This window comes from Fukomys damarensis, unplaced genomic scaffold (genome assembly GCF_012274545.1).
Source record: "Fukomys damarensis isolate Sample0158 unplaced genomic scaffold, DMR_v1.0_HiC HiC_scaffold_37, whole genome shotgun sequence".
NCBI lineage: Eukaryota > Metazoa > Chordata > Mammalia > Rodentia > Bathyergidae > Fukomys > Fukomys damarensis.
The window spans coordinates 66,636,177-66,643,481 of NW_022900949.1; the positions used below are offsets into that span (position 1 = coordinate 66,636,177).

Below are 7,305 nucleotides of genomic sequence, written 5' to 3' on the forward strand. Positions count from 1 at the left end.
CTCTAAAAGGAGGAAACAAATTTCTATAGGTTGGGCCCCTCAATTTGTAGGAGTTTTTTATGGCAAGGATAGTGACTAATGCAATGTTTGAATAGATAGTTGAAGAGAAAAACCTAGAAATTTCCTTTAGAATAGGCACTGTTTGGAGATAATTTGGAAATTAATCATAACTGTTGAATGCATATCTCATAAATCTCCATTTTATATGTTTCCAGAATGCATAGAGTAGAATACCGATAGAGGTCTAGGTAATATGTATAAATCTGGATAGATGCTATTTTATATGACTGTTATCTTATATTGAATGTTATACTGAAAACTGAGGACAGTATTTACAAATTAAGAAACTTGAAATAGGGAGATTAATCTGAATTTATTTAGGAGAACCGTAAATTAAAAGTACATGTATGATTTTAATTGGGAGATAGAAGGAGAATTGACAGATGTAGAGGGAACTGAGAAGATAGAACAGGAACTTACATGAAGTGTTGACTACATTCAAGGAAAACCAGTGGTCATTAGAAGATGAAAGAAGAACAGAGCTTATTCAAGAGTCCACAGAGGGAGTGTGGCTCTCGCTAACGCCTTGACTGAATTTGGCCCATATTTTGATACTGGACTTTAGATTTACAGAACGCTAACAGAATAAATTTCTTTCATTTTGATCCACCAGCTTTGTTTTGTTTGTAATTTGTTGCATCACAGGAAACTAATACAAGGTCCTTATCATTCATCAAGTCGAACAGTTTCCATGCCATTTTAACATCAATTTATTTTTCCGGATAGTCTCCGCCCATTCGTGATTTTCTCTGATGATCTGGAAACTATCTTCCCTGATTGGAGAAACTTTATTTCCCAAATTTGATAAACACTGGTCCTTTTTTGGACTGCCATATATAAAATAAATTCATAGCAAGGAGAAACTAGACTGAACCACATTCTATATACAATGCCTATAAATCAGAAGATTTAGTAACTCATTTAAGACACAAAGTAACTGTTACACCTAATTCAAATCTGGATTTAAAAATTACATGGCTCTTTTCACCACAATTACAAAGTGTCACAAATTAAAATTCTGAGATGCACGCATTGCACATTTATAAATTCTTATCCAGCCAACCAGTTTGCATGTCTTTTATCCTAAGACACAGGTGTAAATAAAATGGTGCTGTCATATATGATAAGGCTCCGTGGATTCCATCCTCAATATGCTCATGAGCTACTTGGACGCCAACATTCCGAAGTCTTGAAACGTACATAAGTCCATCATCTCTAAGGATATCATATTGGCAGGTAAGGATATAGGTCAGTGGTAAATTCTGTAACTGTGAATCATTGGCCAGCAAGGGTGATGCTCTGTAATCCAAAAGTGCTGGAAGTGAATAAGCGGATCTTCCAAGAATCGGTTCAGTGTAAACGTGGTCCTTTCTAAACTTCTCAGGAAGAAGAGTACTCCAGTTAACAAACTTCCTTAAAGAGATGTCTGGATTCCACAGGCATGTGTTGGTTTTTTCTCATTGCCTCTGGAAGTGCTTCATCCTTGACTAAATACAAACTCACAAGTTTCATGGTTATGCCCCTTGTATACCATGTTCATTTTCTTGGAAAGTGTACAAATAAGTATTGAGCATTTGTAAGCCAGGATAAAGTAAAGACTGCACCTTGATTTTATGTTTTATTTCTGGATTATTATGCACCTGAAGAAAAATATGAAACTTTTATAATGCAGAAGTTTACAAAACACCAGGAGAAGAATTTTTAGTTGTAAGCAATCATAAGAGAACTCTAAACGAACTGATTGTTGTGACTGGTATCTACATGTCTCCCCAAAGTTTCATGCCTAGTGAGTTGGGCTTTTCAGAGGAGCCTGGATCTAGGGTGTGTGAATATGGATTAAGGGTGTGTGATATCTGGATTAGTCACCTAGTTGGATTAGCATACTTCTGCGTGTGGCTGAATGGATTCACTGAAAGAGAAATCCTCACCTTGTGTGGGTGGCACCAATCAATAGGATTGTAGCCTGGATGGAATATAAAGGGACCAAAACAAGTTGGTGCTTCTTCTTGCTTCCCATGCCATGGATTGTTTGTCCTCTACCATATCCCTCTGCCACGTCCCCTGCCTTGAATCCAGCCAACTGTGGACTGAAAGCTGTACAAAATTTGACCTAAAATAATCCTTTCCTCTTCTGTATAGTGAATGTTGGATATTTTCTCCCTGAAGTGAAAAAGTAGTAAGACATTAATATTCCAAATCAATATATGTACATTTCACTTACATGAAAAACAAAGAGTGAATATAAGAGAATGGATAGAGATATAGAGAGACAGAAAAAAGATTTACCTATTTTAAGGTGAGAGACACATGCAGAGATTTTATCAAATCAACAATAATGAAAAAATGCATGTTAAATATAATATTACTAGAGGAAATTGATAGTAATATATAAATTTGCAAAAGTTCTTCTTGACTAAAATCAACCAAATGGCTGGAAGTAATAAACTACTAAATAATATTATTTTATTTTAAATTTGAAAGTATTTAAAATTTTTACTATTTTTAAACATAAAATAATTTTAAAATCATATATTTTTTGCCACTAGCCAGACATTTCTAATACCATACTGTTGTGGTTTATTTCTTGATGTTCCCCTAAAGCCTCATATGTGGAGCTTTTTAGAAGACATTGGATCATGGAGGTGGGACACTCACTGGCAGATTAATTCGGAGATGAGTTTATAGCTAAATGTGATGTTGGGAAGGTAAAGCCTGTTCAGAGGAGGTGGGTCACTGAGGGGCCCGGAAAGTTATACCTCTGTCCCTCCTCCCTTCATAGCTCTCTCTCGCTCGCTCTCTCTCCTTCCTGCTGCATTTCAGCTGCTTTCCCCCTTCTATATCTCTCTGCAATGTCACCCTTCCTTGGTGCCGCCTAGAACTCTGAACTTGAAACCTCTCTTAGCCAAAATTCACCTTTTTTCCTTAGCATTGTGGATGTCTTTATTGTGTCTCAGTAAGGAGAAAGTAAATAAGACACACACAATAAATTTTCAGAAGAATTCAAATACAAAGTTACGCAGAATAAATTGGAAGAGGATAACTGTAAGGAACTTATTTCCTGAAACAATGGTGACGTTTTTGTTAAAACAAAGGAAGAGAATTGTGGGAAAAAAATCTGTTAATGCTCACAAAGTTTAATGTAGAAGAGAAAAAATTGTGAACTCTTTGATGAGGAGTTTCTCCCTCTCTCCACAGAAGAAGGGCATTTTTAAGGCGTCATTTAGAGAAACTCACATTAATCACCCAGGAAATGTCTCTGCTTGTGTCTAGCATCTACAGTAATGACACCTGAACAAATGAAAATACGTGTACTGCTCCGATTAAAAAGCTCAGGACCAGAAAATGTACCCCTAAGTCAACCTCTCATCACAGTAACTGGCTTAACGAGACCATGGAAATTCAAAAGGCTCCACAGAAAAGGATATGATGCCGTACCACCTCCAAAACGCACTCCCATAATGTCAGAGATTTCCAAGTGTAAACAGAAAATGAACCAAGTCAAAGTTGTCTGACAGAAATTTATCAAAATCTCAGATTATACCTGTGTCCTCAGGTAGATGACTCATTAATCAAATAAAATCACCGTCAACATCCCACCCTCAATCATTTCATAAAGTGAAGCCAAAAAAAAGAAAAGAAAAGAAAACATCACACCCTCAATCATTTCACAAATCAAAGCAAAAAAAAAAAAAGAAAACATCAGTATGCATAGAGATGAGGCAAGAGTCCAGCAATATCCATTCCTAATTTAGCTTTTTTTCTGAAATGTCAATAATGATGTTTTTCACTCAAATTTGTCATTATTACCCCGCTATGTTCATTATGCATTTGTTGATGTACCATTCAATATTTTTATTTGTTTTGTTTTCTAAAAAATTTGAAAGGTTAAGCCAAAGTCAACTCTTTCTATTGAAACAGCATCCCTTGGTCACATGGTTCAATGTTGGCAAACTAGGCAGTTTTATCCCAGTGTTAACTACATAATCAATCAGATGTGAATCTTTCGGATGTTTTTTACACGTTTAATATATATTCATAACTGTATATATGAGGTCATATATGTCAGTCTAATAAAAAAAACTTCTCTTTATACTTTCTTACTTTTTTTCAGTCCAAGTATCATTTTTCCCTTATAAAAATGAACACAGTGGATCTTTCTACTTGGTTTGAATTCTGCAGACTCTGATATGGTCTTTAAGTTATAATTTTTCCCTTTTGTGTGATTATCATAATAAAATGTTTAATGTAGTATGAGATAATATACAAATAAATTGATTATAGCTATTTAGTTTATGATTTTTTTTTCCTATACCAGGGATTGAACTCAGGACTTTACGCTTGCAAGGCAGGCATGGCGCCCACCAAGCCAAATCTCTAGCCCTAGTTTATGATTTTTACCAAGATGGTATCCCTGTAATTTGAGACAACAGGATGCAGAATGCAGTAACAACCACATGAAAAACAGGTCCTAACAATAATATTGAATTATTGAACTATCTATAATTTACATCTTCCTTTCTAGATCCATTTAGGCTAAAGGACAACCAGTTAACGAGAATGCACAGGTTCAAATAATCATAAATACTGAACCACAGCAATCTCTGAATATGCTAATCTAGAAAAATGCACATGAATGTCCTATGAATGGATATTTACTCCTCATTTTGTGGGAATCTGAAACATGAAAGAATATAAAATATTTCTGACAGTTATCTCAGGATGTTGCTACAACAAAGAAAAAGAGTAAAAGTAACAAAGTCAGATAAGTTGAGTTAATGTAATCAACTCTGAATGTATCCTTAAGGTTTATACGTTAGTAACTAGGTTTGTCAATTTGTCTTTTTTACATTTTTAGTATGACATAGAAATTCAAATAAATCAATAATGAAAAGATTATAGAAGTTTACAACAAATTCATCCATATTTTAAAATATTTTATTAATATTATTTTAATGAGAACACAATTCTATACATTTGAATGTACTTTTTATACTTAAATAAAATGTATCCTAATCTTATAATATTTTCATGAAAATTCTCCCATAAAAGTTATTTACTCTGTCCCTTCTTTATTAAGCCACTGAGTTTGAAAGATTATTCAAATTATAGGCCGTGACCCTGATATTATTGTCACCTCGCGAGTAGTTTGTTAATACTATCTCTAAGTTGTATGGTTGGGAATTAAATTCAGATCCAGTTCATGAAACATTTCTATGCCATGCTAAAAAGGTAGGAGTAAATGGGGCCAAACCCATTCTCATTTATGCAAAAAAATGTCTGTGGTAGAAGGACCACAAGGGTGGTTACATGGAGGTTGGCAGCAATGATAGTGAATAGATGTTCTATGACCCTGCTCAGAGGGAGGTGTGTTATTCTATAACTCAATTACATCAGACTCCATTCAAAGCACTAATCAGCTGTGACTAGTAATGGTTGATATAAAGACCATTCCAGACAATCTGAAGCACTAATGGATCCTCTTCCTCTTTGGAAAAGTGCTGCCACCATCCACAAAGACATGACAATTTCCTATAGCAAGATGGGCACTGTTGCTAGGGGATTGCACTAGAGTTCCTGCCCTGGAGTTCCACTGTCCTCAACCCAGTCACTGGCTTACAAGGGGCCCTACCACCTAGCCCTCTGATTTGGGCTTGTGTTATTCAAGTGTCCTGTGTGTCCACGCCCTTCACTGGCTGCTTGTCATGCACAGAAGGAGAGATGTATGCAAAATTAGTAACGCGATTTGAGGAATTTCTGTATTGCTAGAGATATGTCTTGTTCACTACTCCGCATATCTGTTATTTTCAACACAGACTTCTCAGCCTCACAGCAGTTGTGATCGGAACCCTCACTGATATCCTTTTCCTTCTACCACATCATCATACCTCATACCCAATTCCACTGATACACAGATTGTCCATGAATATCTGCATAAAAAAAACGGATCGCCATAAATAAATTCCAATGAGAGGCCTTTCGGTTTTATCCTAGAACCCAGGTCCTACCATGCTGGTAGATAGAGAATTTCCACACAAGAGAACCTTCAAAGTCTCTTGCTGACCACCCTGCTTTTCTGCTGATGCTGTCATTCCTTTCTTTCCTGCTTCTTCAAAAATTTCACTTTCCATTTTACAAACAGAGAATAACAGTCAAAAGTCCCAAATATAGCACCCAGTCAACAGTTAAGGAAGAACCTAAAATCAGTGTTGTTTTACTCTCATATCTACAACATATTAACTCTGTGACTTTAATAAGTAACTTAGCCTAATAAAACCTCCTGATATTTAGAATCGATACAATAAATAAAATATAGTATATGATTTTTGTCAGAGTAAAAGAAGTATTTACAGTGCAACCCTGGGTATATCATAAGCACTGTAAGTTTTGACAATATTTAATATTGTCATTGAAAGAAATGTAAAAGTAACCCAGTGACTTATCATTGGAAAAATTATTGATCAACAAGTTTGCAAGCTTCAGGAAATCTTGTTCAGCTCTCTTTTCCTTTGAGGATATGGAAGGAGTGTTTATTTCTGAAAATTGTTTGAATGCTCTATTTTCCGCAACTTGCCACATTCTAAAATCTCTTCTCCATTGATAGAAGTACTTTAATTAAAATGTGATTAAAACTCTTCAATAACTTTAAAATACTCTTAGATTCAGGCAAAAATAATAATAGTCCTACAATACCTTTCTCTAATGTAACTCAACCACACTCTCCAATTTCTTCTTCCACCATACTTTCCTCTTTTTATCTGATGTGGTATCAATAGACTTCTGTCATTTCTATGAATTATGAATCATAATTCATGGGAAAAAACTGTGACTACCTAAACTGGGAGGGGACAAAATGAATTCACCCTCACCCATCTCAGACAAACAGAAAAACCAGCTATACCTGTTCTAAAGATGAGTAATTAGTTACTCCTGGTCCAGAGGCATGCAGTGCCAATGTCCTTAAATTATTTTCTAAAGTTTCTCCACAAGGACAATTGAGGGTAGTCTGAGACATTGTATTATGTATACAATGAGCCTGGCTAAATAAAGTTGCTAATCAAATAAAATAGCTTAAAGAGAGGCAGCAAAGTCAAGCACAGCAATATCCCGAAGAATGGAAGGAGGACTGGAGGAAGATACATGTGATTCTAGGAGCTTGGAAATACAGAGATTATTTAAAAATATATACTGTGCCAAATTCCAAAAGAATGAAGACTTCAGTCTAGTTGAAGATATGCATGGGCAACA

The 7,305-nt window shown here is 35.4% G+C and overlaps 1 pseudogene; it reads right to left on the reverse strand.

Moving 5' to 3' along the window:
• Positions 1 to 1,100: 1,100 nt before the first annotated feature.
• LOC109118093 lies at positions 1,101 to 7,072 on the reverse strand (annotated as a pseudogene).
• Between the last annotated feature and the right edge of the window lie 233 nt (positions 7,073 to 7,305).